Here is a 22,585-nt window from a genome sequence, read left to right as displayed (position 1 = left end):
ATAAGTAACCAAACAAGAAGTGGCCCCCCAAAACGAATTAACCAAACAGAGCCACCCCTAAGAAAGTAACCAAGTAGGAAGTGACCCCCCCATGCGGATTAACCAAGCATGATCACTACTAAGCATACATGGCCATAAGGATCGCCCAACACGGATTAACCAAGCGTGATCCATGTATATAGTATGGTCCCCCAATGCGGATTAACCAAGCAAGGTCCTAGTTCACTACTAGCCTTCAATTTACAAAACATTTCAATATGTAATTCGAATCACTTTTCCACAAATATTACCAATCCATGAATCAAATCACATTTAATAATTATAGATCGATGGCCAATTATAAAAGAATCACATTTTAACATAAAACACATTTATAAAACCCAGTCATATCCACACAGGATAACAATTACAAAAACAGGGTAATCACCAATATCACGTATATTAAAGTCACTCACCGAGACAAGTACGCAAAGCTTCACTAAGTCTCTAGTAATACTAATTTTAGTAATTCCAATGGTTCAAGACCCGTTGACCAAAGTAATACCAATGCAAATCATAATTCCCATATATATAAACATATATCACATGAATGCATCTTTATGCATAAAAATTGTGAAATCATGTAACCACATGCATATCGTAATTCACGCCAACGAGACTCGAGAAGGTTGCATATCATAGAGTAGGATCATTTGCTCTGATACCATTAAAGTTGTCACTCCCCGATCCCGACATACATCCAGGATCGACACGTGACATCACCCAAATACTCATATATCTCACATACCCCGTCTCAGGAATATGGCAATCACAATTCGAGAATCAAATTGCAAAGAAATTTTTTGTTTACCTTATGGCTGCATCTAACCTTCTCGTTAGACTGCCTACGTACCCTCAAATAGGGATCAAGCCATTCGTAATTCATTTTTACAAAATCAGACATTTATTCCACTAAGTTCAAGCAGAAAAGCATAGTATTCCTCAATCATTCAATGTAACTTGACAACATGTAATTCCTAGACTCAGGCTACATAACCAATCCCCATGAAAACATGATTTCTCTCCCATCCAACATATAAATCATTAGGTCACATCATGATATCGCAATTCACAACATACATCATATTTAAGAGCCAACGAAACACAAAACCATTATGTAGCCACATAAATTAATTAATTTGATCAAAGTAATAACAATCATTCCCATATCTTCTAAATTCATACCTTACAAAATCATAATCGAATCATAAAAAATCCCCAAGGAGTCACTCAGACGTCCAACATCTTTTCTAACTCAATTCACAAAACTCTTGAAACCATTGACACGAATATATACATATACATAAAACTAAGGCTAAAGTGACATAGTTAGGCCAAGCCTACTTCTCCAAACAATGGGATTTTAGGCCACTCCACGAAATTCAACAACCTCAGATTCCAGATCACTCAACGGAACCAAACCAAATATGATCGCCTAAAAATGTACCATGTACAACTAATCATCATCACCTCTAGAATGCGTATGGTCCCCCATCGCGGATATACCAAGCAGGACCATAGGCAAAAACTCATCGTGCAGGCAATGATCGCCCATTGCGGATACACCAAGCATGACCACCCCTGAATACATATGGTCCCCCCATCGCGGATATACCAAGCAGGACCATACATGTACCACAACTACGTGGTGCAATCTCATCATCACACATTAAACATAATTATACGCATACATGCTATCGATTCCACATATCAACCAGCATCAAGTCAAATGGAGCACAACACAAGGAATTCCCTTAATTACTATTTCTACTAAAATCCAATAAAGTACCTAAGTCATCTCCTGACTTCCATCTCCATCTCATGCTAAGGTAGAATGCCAAGTTCAAATAGATATATAGTTGGTAATCATATCCAAATAATTATCAAACAATATTTAAATCCCATAATTGTCATAACATTCATCATAATTATCAATCACATTATTAAAAAGATAATTAAACACATATATGTCCCAAACATCATCAGTGCACAAGCCAAATCCTAGTTAATAAGCATAGGTCTATGGCTAAATATATAAAATCACATTTCAATAGAAATCATATTCATAAGACCAATTCTTAATCACAATTGATACCAATATAAGAAATTAAGATAATAATCATATCTCATATATTCAAGTCGCTATCAAACCAACATAGGCCCACTAGATTTTCACTAGTAATACCCTAAGGTCCGTAAACCATATCTACAATAGCATACTAAAATTTGGTGTCAATTCAATGGTAAGATTGTCAATTGTTAGAATATTCAAGTGACGGACCTTATCGAAAATATACTCAACCAATAACAATTCATAAATCAAATGTTACATATCGGAAAATTCGACTTTTTTCCAAAAATTCTCAAATTTCACAAGAATGAAGATCTCAAACCAATTTGGCTAGAAAACACCCCAAACTGGCCACGAATCGCCGGAACCCTAAGGTGGGTGTTCTTCAATTCGACTTCCTCAGTGTTCCTACACCCTAACCACCAGTTGGGTCTTGTTCCTGGGTCCAAGGGAAGTTGATTAAGGATGATGGTGCATGGTGATACTCACCAGAATGACGAATCGCCATCGAGAACCCCCGGGTTCTCCGGTAGAGTTCTACCCGAATTAGACCTTAAAAACCCTTGATTTTTGGTGGAGATGGAAGGAGGAAGATAGCTGAGTAGGTTGCAGGTGATGAATGGGTGCAAAACGCCTGAAAAATGAAGGATTTTGGCCTGAAATTGGTCGGGTCGAAAACCCTTTTTTTTCGGTGGGTGCACGGGTTGACAAATGAGGGGGGAGAACTTTTTTCTCCTCTCCTCATTCCTTCTTCTTTTTTTTTTCTTTTTTTTTTTTTTTTTTATCCCTTTAGCAGGTTCCCTTAACCCCATTTATATATTTGGGCCTTTTACCCTCTAGTGGAAATTAAATAATTTTCACAACCTAAAGTTTCACAACTTCAAACGTCCGTAACTATACCGTTATAACCTAAACTTGCAAACGGCTTTCGCTTATGCGCTCGTGGCTTCGAGACCTATACAAAAACGTTAATTGTGACCTCGAAAGGTCAACGAGTAAATAATAATTTTCCAAACTTCACTCTTCGTAACTAGTTTAATTGAAATCTAATTTCAAATAAATCAATATAAATTCTCCAAAAATAATATAAAATCTCAATAATACAAATACGTAGATTATAACAGTGAAATTCAGAAACGGGATTTCATAGCTATTACTTGAAGTCGCTTAATCAATGCTTCTGCTAAACATTTTGAGTATGGACATGAGGAATGGGGTGTTCAACATCGATGCCCAATGTCATGCAGTAATCATCAAAGGTTTGAGATGTAAATTTACCAGGGTTATCAAGTCTGATTGACTTAATGGGATAATCTGGGAACTGTGCTCACAACTTAATTATCTGAGCAAGAAGTCTCGCAAAAGCTACATTCCGAGTAGACAAGAGACAAACATGTGACCATTGGGTAGATGCATCAACCAAAACCATAAAATATCGAAATGGTCCACAAGATGGTTGAATAGTCCCACAAATATCCCCTTGAATTCTTTGCAGAAATGATGGGGATTCAGCATCAACCTTTAGTTGTGATGGTCTAATTACCAACTTCCCTTGAGAGCAAGCCTTGCAAGGGTTATCATTTGAGATAGCAATATGTCTGCTCAATAGTGGATGTCCATTAAAGTTGGCAATGATCCTACGCATCATGATAGATCCTGGATGACCCAGACGGTCATGGCAAAGCATGTAAACTTTTGAATCAATGAACTTCTGGTTCATGACAGTATATGATTCAGCTGTCTTTATGTATGTATAATACAATCCAATCGACAAACCATGCAACTTCTCCAATATACGCTTCTGGGTATCATTGGAGGTAATGCATAGGTACTCCACATTTTCTACACTTTTCGTTTCAATGTGGTATCCATTTAAACGTATGTCTTTGAAACTCAACAAATTTCGAGTAGATCGAGTAGCGTACAATGCATTCTGTATGGACAATATTGTTCCATTTGGTAACATAATCTGGGCTTTCCCTGAGCCTTCAATTACATCTGAAGGTCCTGATATTGTTGTTACCCTTACTTTTGTAAGCATCAATCTTGAGAAAAACTTTCGATCTCGAAGGATTGTATGCGTAGTTGCGCAGTCTGCAAGACAAATATCTTCGCCATTTCTCATATTTTGAGAATGACCATAGTTTTTATCCATGCTCTCTGAGTAAGGGAATTAGAGTTAAAAGCAAGTTATAACAGGAAATTTACATGCCACTTTTATTGAATCTGAAATGCTAGTTTTGAACTACAAGTTCAGCATAATAAAAGTACATCAAACATAAACAATTCAGTCAGACGGATATACTTCACTTCCCCTTTCCACAATAAAGTCTGAAACATCGAGGTGGGTTATGTTCAACTGCCCTGATAAGTCACACACTGGATCAGGTATATCCATTGGTTTAGCCTGGTCGAGAAAATTGGTCTAGACACCCTTCTCCTTAAAGGAGGCTTGATACAAATCCACCAGATGTTTTGGGGTACGACAAGTACGCGCCCAATGCGCATTGCCACCACACCCATGGCAGGCTCCTTCAGAGTTCATGGGAGCATTGTTCATATGAGCTTTGCCTTTATGGCGATTCACATTTTTGAAGCTCTGGCCTGAATTATGCCTTGGAAACTGGTTGTGAAATTGACCACCATGGTTCTTACCTTTCCTGTTCCACCGATCTCGCTTGTGGCCACGACCTTGTTTATGATTATCGCCACCAGATGATATGGCATTCACTTCGAGGGAAGCAGCATTCACTTCTGGGAATGGTGCAGATCTAGTAGGTCAGGACTGATGATATTTTATCAGAAGCTCATTTTTTTGTTCAGCTACCAATAGCACAAATATCAGCTGGTTGTATTCAATGAAGCTTCGCGCTCTATACTGCTGCTGCATGAGCACGTTAGAGGCATGAAATGTGCTGAAAGTCTTTTCCAGCAGATCTTCCTCAGTAATAGTATCCCCACAGAGCTTCATCTAAGAGGTAATTCTGAACAACGCAGAATTGTACTCTGTCATTGACTTAAAATCCTGGATCCTTAGGTGAGTCCACTCATAGCGAGCTCTTGGAAGAATCACCGTTGTCTGGTGATTGTATCTGTTTCTCGAGACCTTCCAGAGAGCTAACAGATCTTCAACCTTTAAGTACTCGCTCTTTAATCCCTCATCAAGATGGTGATGAATAAAGATCATGGTCTTCGCCTGCTCTTGAAAGGATGAGCTATTCTCTTCCCTAATGGTATCTCCAAGATTTCCTGCTTCCAGATGGATCTTGGTATCTAGTACCCAGGTAAGGTAATTCTTCCCGGCAATGTCCAGGGCAGCAAAATCAAGCTTCGCCAAGTTCGCCAAGTTCACCATTTTCTTTTCTGAAAGAAAATGAGATGTGTAAGAACTTGCAATAATATGTATTACTGGAGGAATATAGTGTTAGAACTTCTGGTTCTTACAAATTTTTTATTTTGATCTTCTGGCCAAAATAATAAGCACTCGAAACTTCTGGCTCAAGATTTTCAGGGTGAATGAGGAGGGCGATTGTACCGCACCATTCTCATTGAAATAATGTAACATAGAATGGGCGATTATTCCGCACCATTCAAGTAGTAGGAAAAATTTAAATACACAAAGCAGGGTGGGCAATTATACCGCTCCACCTATAATTGCAATGAAATTAAACAGCAGGAAAATTTAAATATGCAGGGTAGGATGGGCGATAATACCGCTCTACCTAAAATTTGCAGTAAAATTAGATTTGCATTCCAAGATAGGCGATGATACCACACCATCTTAGATCGCAGTAAGATTAAATTTGCAGTTCAAGATGGGCGATTGTACCGCACCATCTTGGATTGCAGCAAAATTAACATAAATAAATACTAGGTTAGTAATCAAGATCTATACCAAACAAGAAATCAAAGATGTATGTAACTGTTAGGTTGAGAACTAGAAGCAAGCATGGAGCAAACAGTTCGTCGCGAGGGTATATCACGCAGTTGAGGCAGAGGCAAAAGATGAACAGTAAAAACCTTAGAGGAAACATTTTTTCGTTCGGCAAAGAGAAATGAGAGAATGGTTATATTTAGAGACTCATGCTGATAACGTGTTATAAATATGTAAAAATTAGAAAGATAACCTTTTTAGTGAATGGAGCGAAGCACATGTAAAATGTCACATTGAAACTATAGCACAAGAGGATAACAAATAAAAGACGGAGGAATAGATGATGTTATTGATCTTTCTTTCTTTCTATCTGTGTTCTCTCTATCTCATTTAACTACAGTTGAAGTGCTCTATTTATAGAGCGGCTCCATACAAACAGGTTCTTACAGTTTGAAATTTACATCGCATGCTTTGAAAAACAATCCTTTTGTTTCCAAAGTCTATTTCAATTTGCAAGGGCATTGACAATGTTTTCATTCATCTGCCAACGTTACTGTGGGCATTCATTACCCACTAACATTTTCAACATATTTTAATTCTTAAAAAATATGAGTTTTAAACTATAACCTGTAAGATTAAAATCTAATTTTAGTCCCTACTGTATTTGATCATCTCATTTATTAAGGCATTTTTTATTAGCACCCTACATAATGTTGAATACACCCCACATTAAAATTTAATATTAAATGATTTATATACCCTAATAAGCAATGCCAATTTCGACCTCATAAAGTTTTAAAAAAATATAAAAAATTCTAAATAGACCCCAAATCATTTTTAACGTGTATATCTGAAGATTATTTATCTACTTCAACTCTCAAAACCGTTCTCACCCTCTATTGTAGATTAAAATCTTAACTAATGAAAATACAAAGAGACATGGGTAAAACTAGAAAGAGCTCAAACGGGTATTGAAAGGGTGGTGTTCGATCAAATAAGCTTAAGTGTTATTTCGAAATACTGTAACTCTCAAAGAATGAGTACTGTTTGGTTTGATTTAGAGGGAAACGTTAGTGATTTTGAAGAGCTTCTTTAAGACGGTATTGAACATAATTTGTTGCAAAAAATTGTGGTAGAAGTTTTTCCCTGTGAGATGAAAATAATGTCGGGAACTTTCCTATTGCCTTGAAGAATATGAGTAAAGGACTAAAAGTGAAGAATTTGCAGCCTAAGATTTCAAATGATCATGTTGTGCTTGAGACATAATCGTGATATAAGTGACTAGAATATGAAGAGATTTGACATGATCATTTTCGTGCCAATGTTGTTGAAGAGAAATACAAGGATTATACAATGTTCAGGAAGAGGGGCAGACGGAGGCTAAATTCGTTTTTGATCTTCAGTCTATAGGGCTTAAAGAGAGTTACTATTTTCGTTATTTTATTTACCTGCATATTGAGGGCAGCCATAGCCAAGAAAGAAGGGAAATTGTAATTGTAAGTTTGTATTGGAATCTACATGTTAAATGATTAATAAGACTTGTTTCTTCTTTAAAAATCTAGTCGATGTGAATTGTGCATTGGCTTTTGACATTACAGTTAATAGTGTGAAGAGTGCGGAATGTATGTAGAAAATGTAGGGTATATAATGTAAGGCATATGTTGAGCGTGTAGGGTGTGACATGTGAGAGTATTATGAGAATATATGTGGGGTATATTAAAATAAATTTTAATTGAAAAAGCAAATGTGGGTGTATTAAGTATGTGGGGGTGTTAATATAGCAAACCTTTATTAATTATATTTTAATGTTTTATTTCTTTTCTTTTTCCTATAATTTTAATGTATTAATTACATTTTCATTTCATTCATCATAACATATTCATTTAGGTACATTAATTCACTTGATATATTTTAGTGTATCCATTGATACAAATATATAGGTATATTAATTCAATATAATACATTTTAGTACATACATTACGATACATTAATTCAATATAATACATTTCGGTACGTACATTTCGGTATTGACATTTAGGTACATAATTCAATATAACACATTTCGATACATACATTTAGGTTCATTACAATATATTTTAGTACAAGCATTTCTGTACACTAATGTATTTACATATTTATGTGTCACTAATTTCTTTTAATATTTTCTCATTTATTTTCATTTATAATTGAAAGAACCAATATGTGGATATTAATAAAATTAACATTTTAATGTGGAGACATTAAATAACAAAAATAAAATATAAATTTTAATAAAAGTACACTTTAAAGTACTAAATTAAATATGTAATCTAGCACCATGTTTTTTTTTTTTAAATTCTAATCTAACCCATTTATATTATTCTAATTTTTCTTTTGTGTGGTGTTGAACAAAAGAAAAGTAAATTTGAGCAGTCTATTGTGTTAGGTTCCATATCGCCTAAGGAAGTGGATCCTCTATGCCTTATATGTACATGCTCACCTCCTTTAGCATGAGCCATTTTGGGAGCTCACTGGCTTCGGAGTTCAACTCTGAAGTTAAGCGAGTTTGGGCTAGAGCAATTCCAAGGTGGGTGATCCCCTGGGAAGTTACTCGTGAGTTCTCAGAAACAAAACCGTGAGGGCGTGGTCGGGGCCCAAAGAGGACAATATCGTGCTACGGCGGAGTCGAGCCCAAGATGTGATGGGGGCCCAGGCCAGAATGTGACATATTGAATATTCACCTTGAGGCAGGGAGTGTTTTCTACTTGGGTGAATATTTAAGTTTGTCTACTCATTTGCCTATTCCCTTGGAGGATGAAATTGCCCATGTGGCTAGGCAAACTTACTCCTTTCCATAATTCAAAACTTGTGGTATATAGGAAAAAAGAAAATCTAAAGCGTAGTATCAAACGGTGCGGCGGTTGTAAACTCCTTGGATGATGTCGAAGCCATCGACTTGACTTGAGGAATACATTCTCATTTTTATAGACTTTCATCGTATCATTTCCATAGAGTTACAGGTTCTCGTAAAGGGCAATTTGGAGAAGTACTGCCTCTTAAGCTAGTTTGGACACTTTCCTCGATACACCTTAGCATTAAATTTACAATTTGTGTCATAAGTATTATATAGATTCATACTTGAGGCTTATAAATGGATTTTACATACTAGAGAAATTGATTTAACGTTGAATGCTTTGTTCAAGAGGAATGCATCTTCCTTGTACATACATTCATTATACAATTTCCAGAGAGTTGTAATTTCTCTTGGATGGTCTTATCTAAGACACGTTTCCCAAAACTTAAAAAGCGTTTTTAGAAGCACTGAAGATGAGATTTTTTATTTTACTCCATATAAGATGCGGTGACAGAGGAATCCAAAGTTGAACTTGAGATTCTTTAAATTTGAAAAATAGCTCAAAACTTTTCATCAACGAATGGTCTAAACATATTTTCCTTACAAATATATAGTTACTTTGAATTAAAAATCTGGTTATTAGTTACAGATAACTAATAGACCTAGCAAGTGGTACTTCAAATTTGCCAGTTTGCACAATAATTCATCCAACCTAAGAAATTCCCTAAGAAATTCCATATTAATGATTAATGATTGAATTCAACACTTCTCTGTCTTAATTTATTCTCAAGCCCTGGCAACTGGGGTTAATTCATACATGTAATTAGAAACTTATAAATACATCGATAAGATCCAATAATGCAGCAAGTTCCTTTACTAAAACGGATGATAATCAACTGTTCAAAAGTGCACTCACGAAAGCACGACAAAAGAACTGAAAGAGGAGTTCATGCTCCTGTCTATACAATAGCTTGAATTCGTTAACTAGATTATCCGAAAAACCATCTATTGCCACTAGTTTATAGAGCGCTGTATAGAGCTATGTATATTGAGAAATTGAGAGAGATGGGACATTAGGAACTTACTTCCTCTAGTGTAGCCGAGAAGTGATACCGCTTCGTATGTCTTCGTCCTCTTCAAGTGCTTCTCTTACTAACCTCCAAATCGCAAACTCTATCTCTCCATGGAGACCAGATTCAGATAACATGAAATCTATTTGTGGATCTATGACTTGCATCCGCTGCCAAATCTGAGATGTTCTGCTAATTGCCTGCATTTATGTCTACACCACAACATGGAGGTTTGAAATTGAATTTATTAAATCCTGAAATTTACATGCATATATGTAGAAACTACTCAAAAAAAAAAAAAAAAAAGATATACAAAATATAACTCATCACGACTGCAAATGTCCAGTCAGATATATGAATAGTAGCAGGCCACTGATGGAAATATAAATTACAAAGACGGTTTCCAATGCACAGGTATTAGGTACTAGTGTTGAGATTTGAAGCAAAAGAACTGCATAAATCATTGGAGCAATATATATTATATATTAAACAATATTTGAAAAAGGACAACTCATTGGACGGCTGGATTTGCATAACTGAATCTTGATGATCAATCCCGATGTACTCTTCAAACTGGCACGTCCCATGCACTAGTGTAGTTAGGTACGACATGTTGGAATTATTGAAATGTAAATCAACCTTAAATGATCTACAACATAGAATAAGAATGTGAATAAGAATGTAATATTGAAGATTAATGTACATATTATAATTTGATCTCTTAAAAATATTAATCTTATATTGCAACATTTTACAATATTTTGAAACATTTTAATAGCATACTTTTACTAACATTTTATTTTAATATCAAACATCTATTATAAATTCTGTTAGTTGAATGTTAATTGATGACATGATAGTATAATTTGTTCACATAAAAAATTAATTTAAAAAGGAAAAAAATTTTATGCCAAGTGAGCCCCCCTCTCTCTTTTCCGTATGCATTTGCATCTCTCTCTTCGACTCCCATTACAGACGGAGGTACGTTGATGTCATCGCCGACAGAGATGAGCTCCTTGGTAGCCTTCTGGATGAACCTACCTCTTCTCCGGCCAACTTAGACCCAGCCACATTTACACCTGCTCCCGACAACCGTTACTGACCGAACCCTCTCAGATCCGTTGCAGGACCCACCCTCTGCGTCTTCCCAAGTGACGTCGTCGTAGCTTCACAGCACCACCATCGACTTCCTCCTCTGCTGCGGAGACTTTCAGGTACCGCCGCCCACCTTCCCAAATTCCCCAAATTAACCCTTCACTCTCGCTTACTTGCCCTAAGTTTTTGAGCGTTTTTCTGTACTCAATTGCCCTGAAAGTAACGAATTTTAGTTGGATTAATTGTTCAATTTCCCAAATTCGGCACTTGCAGTTCCCCGTTTGCTTATTTGCCCTAAACTTTCAATCTTTATTGTTGGGGGTAATTTAATTGTTTATGAAATTAGAGCATTTATTCAATCATGAGGAAAACTATTGGTTTTGTGAAATTAGGCTGTGAGGAATAAGAAGAACTTGGATAGCTTAAATGTGCATCAAAAGTTCACATTATTTTTATTTGTGGCTTGGCAATTGAAAGATATGTATTGACCCAGGTTGTAAACTCTAATTATTTTTATTTTTGGCTTAAAAGTTTTAAAATTTAAATTTCAATGTTTAAATTGGCTACTGGATTCATCATATAAAACTAATGTCATACTTAAGATACATGCACCACAATGTAGGTCAGCCAATTCTGTATCACTATTGTACTAACTGGTTGTCATATCCTTTCATATTAATCTTTTTTCATAGTTGAAAAGACTTTTAAACTGAAAAATAGTCCAGCTGTTTTTTGCTTAAAAGTTTTAAAATTTGTATTCCGCTTTGTTAGATATTTGGAAATTGAAAAATATGTATCAATGCTCGTTGTAAAGTTAATTTTTTTTGTTTTTTGTTTTGTTTTTGCTTATGTCTACATGTTACAAGAGCAAGTGGATCAGAGTTTGAAATTGAAGAAACCAAGAAATGGACACCCTCTACAAACTGCAGGACTACTACTCTTGCTGAGGTCTATTTCAATTCCTCTCGATTTTTTCAATCTGGAATCAGGATAAATTGCTTTTATCAATCTATTTTTCTTCATATTTATAAATTAACCTAGCTAGGTAGCTATATGGTCTCTCTTTGAATTCCTTAAACTAAAACCCTCCAAAAAGTACACTTATAATGATTTGTAACTTAGATGCATTTAGGGCAAAACTAGGTAATAATTTGCATATAATTGTTTATAAAATATTCATGATTATTTCACAAGATTTGTGCTTGCACTTGCGTTCTTTTCTTTTTCCTTTTTGGGAGATCTATGGAAAAATAGCGAATTTGTTTTTGGCTAAAAAGTTTCAAGATTTATGCCCCATTTTGTTTGTAGCTTGGCAATTGAAAGATATGTATCGAATCTATCGATCCAGGTTGTTAACTGTAATTATTTTTATTTTTGGCTTAAAGAGTTTTAAAATTTAAATTTCAATGTTTGCACATCTGATGTTATGAAGTAAGGTGCCAAGTCCTCTTACATTCATATAATTACATATACTTTCATGTTATAATCGCTGAATGAAGATGGTCCTTCTAGCAGTTTTTTCTCTCTCTGGTTTTCAGTTGATTACCATTTATCTTTTTCCTATTCAATTCTTTTCAGGTTTGTAAATGTTTGGCCTATGTTTTACCTGTAGATCAGCACACACTTTCTACAGCACATGAATTTCAGCTCAATAATTTCTTTCTCAACCGTTAATCATGTGTAAAACTCTTCAGTGGATCATTGCACATAATCCTGAGTCTAAAAACTTCAGAATTTTTTGCTTCTTAATTTGAAATCTGAGAAAGATATCTAAGCTATATTTAATGATTTCATGTTTTTTTAATTGTGTTACATCTTAATTTGACGGTGTTCACAGAAGGATACGTGTAGATGTAGCAAGTGTTTTGTAAAAGTCAAAGAAACTGTACATGGGCTGGGGTTAGCAGTTGCTATTTCATCCCACAGACGGAGACGCTATTGGTATTGAGTAATCTTCGAAGAACGTCACCTCTTCAGAGAAGTACTCTGGCAGCATTCGTTTAGCACTTTCCAAGGTACGGACTCCACCAATCCCATGTTTTAGTTTGTTTCTAATTTCTTGAGTTTTTAGGGGGCATATTCTGTAATTAAAGGGGAAGGAGGAGTCCAAATTGGTTTCGAAATCTTGAAACTGGTCAAATTAAAGAATCAAAATTCAAAGATAATATGCCACCAATCACAGGACTCCGAATTCCGACTCTGCTGCTGCATTGAAGCATCATACTTTTCTTCATATGTTGGAAACATATTTTATTTTTTTGTGTCTTTTTGGGGTTTTTTCTTTTCATTTGTTGTAATTTAATGACGAAATTCGATTGAGACGAAAAATAAAAAACATTTTGTATTCTCATTTGTTGATCCATATATCGTATGACTTTATTTTTTTGTATGAATACTGTATGACCATATCTTATGTTTTCATTTGTTGTGATTTTGTTTGCTCCAATGCAGTTGCGATTATGTCTTTGTTTATTCATGCTGTTTTGATATCATAATCGATTGTGTCTTCGGTTTGATCTGCTTTGATATTACAAATCTACTCACACTGCTTATAACACATTTAGTCCCTTAGTTTAACACTTACATACAATATTTATTATCCATTTGCTATTCCCGCGGCAACGCGCGGGCTAACGCTCTAGTAAAATCTAAAGCGTAATATTAAATGGTGTGGTGGTTGTAAACCCCTCGGAGGGATGTAGAAACCGTTGACTTGTCTTACCTTAAGGAAGATATTCTCATTTTATAGACATTCATCATACCATTTTCACAGAGTTGCAACTTCTCGTAAAGGGTGATTTGGAGAAGTATTTCCTCTTGAGCTAATTTGGAGACTTTCCTCGATACACCTTAAATGGATTTTACATACTAGAGGAATTGATTTAACGTTGAATGATTTGTTCAAGAGGAATGAATCCTGTTTTAACATACATGGATTATACCATTTTCAGAGAGTTGTAACTTCTATTGGTTGGTCTAAGATACATCACTTATAGAAAGGTCATAACTGTTATGATAAATTATACATTTTATTATAGCTTTTGTTTGTGTGTCGACCAGTCTTATGGTGTACCTTCATACATCAAACACACGCATTGTAAAACCAACATGGTCGTAATCATTTCCAAACACTCGAAAGCGTTTTCAGAGGCACTCAAGATGAGATTCTTTATTTTACTCCATATAATGTACGGTGATAGAGGGATCCTAAGTTGAACCTGACAGAGGTTCTTATGTTTTGCTAATGTTGAGGAAAGGAGATGACTTATAAATTCTTTAAACTTGAAAAGTAGTTCGAAACTTCTCGTCAACCAATAGTGTAAGGGTAATGCTATGGACTAAATTTGTAGACAAAATTTGCAAACTAAATTTAGTATCCTAACATTAATCATAGTGTAAACGTATTTTCCTTTCAAATATGTAGTTATTTTGAATTAAAAATCTGGTTATTAGTTACAGATAACTAATGGGCCTAGCAAAGATTTTCCAGTTTGGACAATAATTCAAGCAACCTCAGAAACGCCACTATCGTTTATATCAAGAGTGGGGGAGCTCTGTGTTGAACTGCGTCGGGAATTTAGAGACTACAAGCTGTAAATGGTCGGTCAGGAGAACAAAGACTTAAACTTTAGCGTGGGACTCTACAGTTTTGGTTGAGATGGGTAAGTCGGAAAAGGAGGTAGATGTCGCCGCCCAACCTATCATTTCTTCTCCATAAAAATCACGTTTTGCAGGACGTATAATGCTTGACGAGCCACTTCCTCCGCCGATACCACTAGTCTTGTAGGTAAGTACACTGCCTTGCGTGATGAAAAGCATCTTATCCAGTGGCGCCGCGCCCCCTCTCGAATAAAACAGCTACCATCAACATAGTTAACTGGCTCAAGATGCTCCATGATTGCATCCAACACTTGTCTGTCTTTGTTTTCAAGCCCTGGCAACTGGGGTTAATTCATACATGTAATTAGAAACTTAAGAATACATCGATAAGATCCAATAAGCAACATCATTTTACTGAGACAGATGATAATCAACTGTTCAAAAGTACACTCACGAAAGCACGCCAAAGAACTCAAAAGGAATTCATGCTCCTATCTATACAATAGCTCAAATTCGTTAACTAAGGTTCTAAAAGACGCTAGGCACTAGTCGAGGGGCGAGCTGAGCCTAGCGCCTTCGCGGCTAGGCGGGCGCCTAGGCGGACTAGGCAGATTTAAGTAAATCTATTGTATTTCATGTAAATAAGTGTCTGTTTATACTTAAAATATATATAATTTCATCATAAACTAGAAAATAAAATGACAAATATATTATGAAGTATTGGAACATAATGAAAACCTGGGGAGCAAATATATAATGTGTGTTTTTTAAGTATTCAATAAGTCTCTTACAATTTATTGAAAATAGCAAAATGCAAAAGGAAAGTTATCTATTTTCTATCTAAGTGAGTCGCAACCTAGGCAGGTGTCTAGGCGGGTCTAGGCGAGCTAGGCGAGCACCTCAGCAGGTCTAGGCATCCTTTTTAATTTTCAAACGCCTAGGCATTAATCGGGGCGGTGGCCAATCGCCTAGCGCCTTGACGGGGTCTAGGCGGCGCTAGGCGGGAATTTTTAGAACAATGTCGTTAACTAGTTAATTCGAAAAACCATCTACTGCCACAAGTTTATAGAATGCTATATAGAGCTATGCATATGGAGAAATTGAGAGAGATAGGACATTAGGAACTTACTTTCTTTAGTGTAGCCAAGAAGAGATGGCGCTTCATATGTTTCTTAAGCATCAATGGAAGTAACGAGACGATACTCTCCACAGGAAGATATTCGTCCTCTTCAAGTGCTTCTTTTACTAATTTCCAAATCGCATCACGTATCTCACTAGGGAGACCACATTCAGATACCATTAACTCTATTTGTGGAAATATGACTGACCTCCGCTGCGATATCTTAGATGTTTTGCTAATTGTCTGCATAAATGTCTACTCCACAACATGGAGGTTTGAAATTGAGTTTATTAAATCCTGAAATTTACATGCATATATGTAGAAACTACTCAAAAGAAAACAGATATCATATATACTAAAACCCGTAGGGGTTGTTTACTGTGGATGACCAGTGTCCGGACGGAACTGCCCTCGCTTCTCTGTTTTCTTTCCGTTTGTGTCCCTGTTTTCCACGAGGCGCTCATCTTATTCTCTCGACTTCGAGAGTCATCTTGAGTTAGGGTTTTGTTCCTTCGTTGCTTTTCTTGATTTCGGCTTTTGCTCTTTTCGTTTTGGCTGTTCTTTCTTCCAATCCTCTGTTTCCTATGATAACCGTGCTTTCTTTCGCGGAAAGGGTTGCTGATTTTCGTGGTTTAAGGGATTTTCTCTCTTTCACTTTCTCCGTTTTGCTGAAAAACCACCCAACCAATAAACGCTTTCGGTTTGATTCGAAGAAAAATTTTACCCATAAAGGATAGCATTTCTTGGTGAGTTCTTCGGATCTTACATCTGGGGTTTTCTTTTGTTCAAATATGGGGTTTTGAGATCGTGGTTTTCCTTTTCTTTTTTCTTTTTAAATTTTTTTTTATTATTTGAGATTTTGTTTGGGTTCTCTTTTTTCAGATGAGTTTTGCATCCCTGTAAACCTAGATTTGTCGGCGCTATGTGGAAGGTCATAAAATTGGTTTCCAAGGTTTTTTTTCTTCCTGATCTTGCGATTGCTGATGCAAGGGTTTCAGAGTATTTCCCAATCTCTCCTTACATAGGTAACTAAATCTCACTTCTTCTCAAGTACCCAGAAGTCAAATATTTAATTTTTCACTGTACTTAATCTCTTTTAGCAACATCCAGTTGTCCTCTGCTTTTCTCACTCTCCAGTGTTCATCAACACCATCAGGTCTCTCTCTACCTCTACCTCTCTCTTTCTCTCTCTATATCTCTGATATGTTTATACATGTCGTTGTGTATCTATATATCAGGTTGAAAAAATTGTTAATATGATTAATTTTGTTAGGGAAATTATTTGTTTTGGTGATGGATTTGTGGGTTTTAATCGTGTTTTGGATATACTAACAATTTTGTTTTGCAGTAAATTGCAATAGGTTGTCCACGGTTTGCCTGGTAAAACCAGATTTTGTGAGTCTATGATTTTTCAGGAGTTGCAGCGTTGTTAGTAAGGTTTGAGCATTTTCATCACATTAGCTTTTCCGTTCATCAGTCCAATATGTTCTTATCCCTTGCACTCCGTTGTTTATGTTTGGAATTTGTGATTAGAAATTGGAGAATTAACTTCTTGATAATTGCATGTGTTTATGCCCCCTCATGATATCATGAGATCTAATGAGATTGTTTGCGATCTGGTTAAATACATAGTAATAAGGACAATAGTTCATATTTTTAAGGAAGGTTAATGGTTCTTGGTTTTTACATTTATTGTTAACTATAATTGTTATGGTTGATTATCGTTCTTTTAGTCTCACTGAGTTTCTTTGTTCAATGGTTTGGTCCATCTTATTAAGTTTCTCACCAGAGATCTCTTCTAGCACTGCTCTTCTCTTGGACCAGGTACAACTTCTTTGACTTTCTGTTTGTTTCCGAGAAAATTTAGAGCTCGAAAGTGTGTAGAACTGTAGAAGTAAAAAAAGTCTCAATCTTTCTTTTGTCCTGTACAAAAAGAAATTGAATTTTGAATTTGCGTTTTTGGCATACCCTTTACTAGAATTTTGTGATTTGGGAATTGTAGAAGTTGGTGGCGATTCAAAACCCATTAACTTGGATGAGAATTAAGAGTAATTTGAAACCAGACAGCAAGGAATTGCAAGTGGGTAATGATAATGATAATGGTGAGGATAATGATGATGACACAAATCCGCTATTTTGCATATGGTTTTGAAGATTGATTTTTTTTTTTTTTCATTTTGATTTTTCTTTTTTGTATTTTTTAGCAGATGTTGTTTTGGTTTTTAATTCCTTATCATCGCTACTACAAAAAAGGTTAGTTTTGTTTTCTACATTTAAAGAGTGTTTAAAGAAAAGTTGCATGTAATTGATTTTCTGCTATAATGTTTTGAAATTCCTTATTTATATTGTTCTAGATATTATTGGTTTGCATTTATTTTACGTGATGGTATTAGAAAAAAATAAAGCCGCAATGATGAAAAAATTTGTCTAAGTCAAAACAAGCGATAAAGAATCCTTACACCATTGAGCCATTACTGAAATAAATTTGATACCAATTTTATGTGTGCACAGTTGAATGTGAAACAGTGTAATTAAATATGAAACAATATGTTTTCAGTACCTTGGTATATGGTACAAGATTGGGGGTAATGACACCAATAAAAACTGGGGTTGTAATAAGTAACTTTTTCTCCGTTCTTTATTGTAGTACTATAGATTAAAATTTGTCACTGTGCATTTTTTATTTTTCTGCACAGTTGGATGATTAGGTTTTGTGCAAAGTGAATCATTCGAATGCTCAGAATGTATTATATTTGTAAATTCCAGCTAATGCTGCTCTAACATGATACAAGAGACCAACACTTTCATCCATATGTAAGTTCCTCTAATAAGTGCTTTGCACAAATGCTTTACAAATTTCAGCTTTTATCTTCTGATTATTTTATGCAGGGGTTTTTATTACTTTTTCTTTGATTGGAAATTTGGTGGTTTCTTAAGATACAATGATATCAAATTAGATTTTTCTAATTTTCTGATTTTGGTGTTTTGCAGGGAGTGCTGATATACTGATATCTGGGATTTTTTATCTTTGAAATAGGTAAATGCTATTTTTAATGTTTCAGTTTTGGCATGTTTGGTTCTTTGAATTCTGTAGTTTGCTTGCTTCTTCGTTGCTTCGTGATTTTCATTTTTCAGTGTAATGAAATTCTTGAATTTTTCATATTGAACTAATGAAGTTCATTCTGAATTTCCAATTCAACATTATAACATTATAAAATTGTTTTGCAAAGAAATTGTGTGTTCTTCATGTGCATTCTTCATTGTTTGTACTTTGAATTCAAGATAATGCTGTATATTTTCAACAGTAACCAATGATATATTCTCAGATAATCGTGGCAGGATGCCCATGATGTGTTATTTAGGGGACTTTGAGTGGAATAATTTTGTGATGGTTATTATTTGAAACATTGATGTTTTTCAGTTATTTGACTACCTTTACATCTCTTTCATTTAAATACTTGATTGGGAGCTTAATCTTTCTTTTGGTATTTGTTATGTTTTCTTTTGTTGGCTGTATTTTGTATCTCATTAACAACAGTAAGCAAGTGAAAGCTATAAGTTATCTATTACCGGTATCCATTTTAAAAAATCATATGTGGTAGATGTTATTATTTGAGATTTCTTATTATTGTAGTGGTGTTGTGTTAACATTTCTTTTGCAATTTGATACTTTTCTATTTACACATTTCTTTACATGCAATTTAATCTGCATATTTGTGATTTCATAAATTGATAAAATTGATATTTTGATTCTACAACTTTGTAATTGAATGAAAATGGTTTCAGCTCTGCGATTTGCCAGCTTTTAATCCAACAAGAAAGATGAAGGTTCGTGCCTATTGAGTGTGGAGGAGTTAAAGTAGGTGAGTTCGAAAAATGTAAGAATGCAGGAATGTAAGTAAAGATTAATCTTTTTCACATGCACATCATCTTTTGTATAAAGATTGTATCAATCAAATCTTTCGTATATAAAGATTTATTCAGCATTTTCTGTCATACAATCTTTTTATATCTTTGAAACAAATTTTTCACACAATTTGTGATCCCGCAGCAACCCGCGGGCAAAACTATCTAGTACAAAATATAACTCATCACCGACCTGCAAATGACCAAGCAGATAGTTTTGCCCGCGCGTTGCTGCGGGATCACAAATTATATAGAAAATTATATAGAAAATAGGAATAGGTCGTCACATCTAGGTTCGCATCGTTGTTTATGGTCGAGAGATAAATGAAGAAAATAGGGATTGAGGATTTTTTTTATTTCCCCCAATGGTTTAATTTTTTGAAAGATATTTTCCTATTGATTTTAGTAGTTGCGTTCAACTCGTCTTCTCTTTATTCTTGTTCTTTTCATTTCCACTTATTCACTTTCACCAAGAAAAGAACGAAAATTCTTGTCAACATTATTTATTTTCTTTTAGCTAACAAACTTCGTTTTAATTATTTGACTCGACTATAGCACACACGGGTTCATATCATTGTTTTTCTCGTCAAGAGATAAATGAAGAAACTATGAAGTGAGGTTTTTGTTTTTTTCTTTTTTCTTCCAACAATGGTTTAATTTTTTCAAACATATTTTCTATTGATTTTAGCAGTCGTGTGCATCTCCTTTCCCTTTATTCCTGTTTTTTTCTTTCCCACTTCTCATTTTGTCTTTCTTCATGTTCTTTTCTTTTCCACTTATTCACTTTACCAAGACAAGAACGAAAATTCTTGTCAGCATTAATTTTTTTTTTTTCTGGAGCTAAGAAACTTCATTTTAATTATTTGACTCGACTCTATGACATCTAGGTTCACACCGTTGTTTTTGGTCTAGAGATAAAAGAAGAGAATATAAATTGATATTTTTTTTTTTTTTAAATTTCCCCCAGTGGTTTAATTTTTTGAAACATATTTTTTTTATTGATTTTAGTAGTTGTGTGTATCTCATTTTTCTTTATTCTTATTCTTTTCATTTCTACTTATTCACTTTGCCAAGAAAATAACGAAAATTCTTGCCAACATTATTATTATTATTATTATTTTCAGCTAAGAAACGTCGTTTTAATTATTTGACTCAACCATGTGACACCCGGTACGCATCATTGTTTTTCATCGAGAGTTAAATGAAGAAACTATGAATTGAGGTTTTTTTTTTTTTTCTTCCCTTCAGTGGTTGAATTTTGTCAAAGATATTTTTCTATTGATTTTAGTAGTCACGTGCATCTCGTTTTCTCTTTATTCCTATTCTTTCTTTTCCACTTCTCCACTTCTTCACTTTACTAAGAAAAGAACAAAAATTCTTGGAAATTTTTTTTATTTTTTTTAGCTAAGAAACTTCATTTTAATTATTTGACTCAAATGTGACACATTTGTTTGCATCTCATTTTCTTTTTATTCTTGTTCCTTTCTTTTCCACTGATTCACTTTGCCAAGAAAAGAATGAAAATTCTTGTCATTATTGTTTTTTTTTTTTTAGCAAAGAAACTTCATTTTAATTTTTTTACTCGACTATGTGACACCTGTGTTTGCATCATTGGTTTTTGTCAAGAGATAAATAAAGAAACTATGAATTGAGTTTTTTTTTTCTCTCTCCTAGTGGTTTATTTTATTGATTTTGTAGTCGCGTGCATCTCACTTTCTCTTTTTTCCTGTTCTTTTCTTTTCCACTTTTCACTTTACTAAGAAAAGAACGAAAATTCTTGTCAACGTTTTTTTTTTACCTAAGAAACTTCTTTTGAACTATTTGCTCGACTATGTTACAGTTCGCATTACTGTTTTTCATCGAGAGATAAATGAAGAAAAATGAATTGAGGATTTTTTACCAAGTGGTTTAATTTTTTCAAAGATATTTTTGTATTGATTTTCGTAGTCTCATGCATCTCGTTTTCTCTTTATTCTCGTTCTTTTCTTTTCCACTTATTTACTTTACCAAGAAAAGAATGAAAATTTTTGTCAACATTATTTATTTTTTAATTTTTAGTTAAGAAACTTGATCTGTCTACCTTTTTTGAAAAGGAAAAGGAAAAAGAAAAGAGAGAGAGAGACAGAGAGAGAGAGAGAGCTGGGATGCTCTGCAAGGAACGGGAAAAACTGGAGGGAGAAGGAGAAAAGAAAAGAATGGGAGGACAGCCAAGAGACCAAAAAAAAAAAAAAAAAGGAAGTAAAGTAGTGTTACATTTATCATCTATTTGTATCATCTCTTTAATAGAGGTAGGATCAACCAATACAAGTGGGTTCAATCTTTATTGAAGAGATGGTACAAATAGATGTTAAGAATCGTATCTTGAAAAAAAATAAAATAAAAAATAAAAGGCGGGCAGGAGATAGAGTCGATAGTATTAGTCAATTTCTCAATGGAAATGTTGAGGGGAATCTTTGGATTGCTGCTTAATCCTTCAGTATATGACTGTACCAGCCATTGAAACTCGCATAAAGAGCTAAAATTTTAAGCTTAATGTAGTAATGTAGCGGGAACTATGTGCACTGACTCCATGTTCCCATTTTCAAGACTATCGATCATATCCTGAGTTATAACAGTCAGGGAAAACCAGGTCGATTTGGTTAAAAAATCTAGAGTTCATAGTTGATAGTTCGATTTGGTCTTTCCTTGGCGCAGCGGGGCCCTCCTAGAGTTGAACTATAGTTCGCTGTGCTTGTAGCGGGCTTGTTCTAGTGAAAAGAGATTTCTCTATTAGAAAAACGCATAAGATTTGCTCGAAACTGTAAACGGAACAGGTTAGGGCATACTTACTTGGGAACAAGGAGGTGAACTATGAATGGCTTGATTTCATTTTAGGGTACATAAGTAGCCTAACGTGAGAGTTAGAAGTAATCACAAATTAAAAGGAATTTAATTGGTACTACGTAATCAATTCATAATTTTAATCACCTCTCGGGGT

At 34.7% G+C, this 22,585-nt stretch overlaps 2 long non-coding RNA genes across 9 annotated transcripts; both read left to right on the top strand.

The window, feature by feature from the left end:
- Positions 1 to 10,823: 10,823 nt before the first annotated feature.
- On the top strand, positions 10,824 to 13,346 carry LOC137723466 (uncharacterized). Its single transcript, XR_011066916.1, has 3 exons — positions 10,824 to 11,101; positions 11,849 to 11,930; positions 12,820 to 13,346. It is a non-coding gene; the product is annotated as an uncharacterized lncRNA (long non-coding RNA).
- A 2,742-nt stretch (positions 13,347 to 16,088) lies between these two features.
- Positions 16,089 to 19,689, top strand: LOC137723425 (uncharacterized). Of its 8 annotated transcripts, none has more exons than XR_011066908.1 (9): positions 16,089 to 16,448; positions 16,585 to 16,727; positions 16,813 to 16,858; positions 17,051 to 17,526; positions 17,705 to 17,804; positions 17,910 to 17,955; positions 18,469 to 18,516; positions 18,694 to 18,739; positions 19,489 to 19,689. It is a non-coding gene; the product is annotated as an uncharacterized lncRNA (long non-coding RNA). The 8 variants fall into 8 exon arrangements; XR_011066909.1 differs by having other exon boundaries at positions 16,803 to 16,858; XR_011066902.1 differs by having other exon boundaries at positions 16,585 to 16,858.
- Positions 19,690 to 22,585: the final 2,896 nt, after the last annotated feature.

The sequence above is a fragment of the Pyrus communis genome, chromosome 17, assembly GCF_963583255.1.
Source record: "Pyrus communis chromosome 17, drPyrComm1.1, whole genome shotgun sequence".
NCBI classification, from domain to species: Eukaryota; Viridiplantae; Streptophyta; class Magnoliopsida; order Rosales; family Rosaceae; genus Pyrus; species Pyrus communis.
Note: the sequence above shows the minus strand (reverse complement) of the source record. Positions and strands in the feature narration are given on the sequence as shown.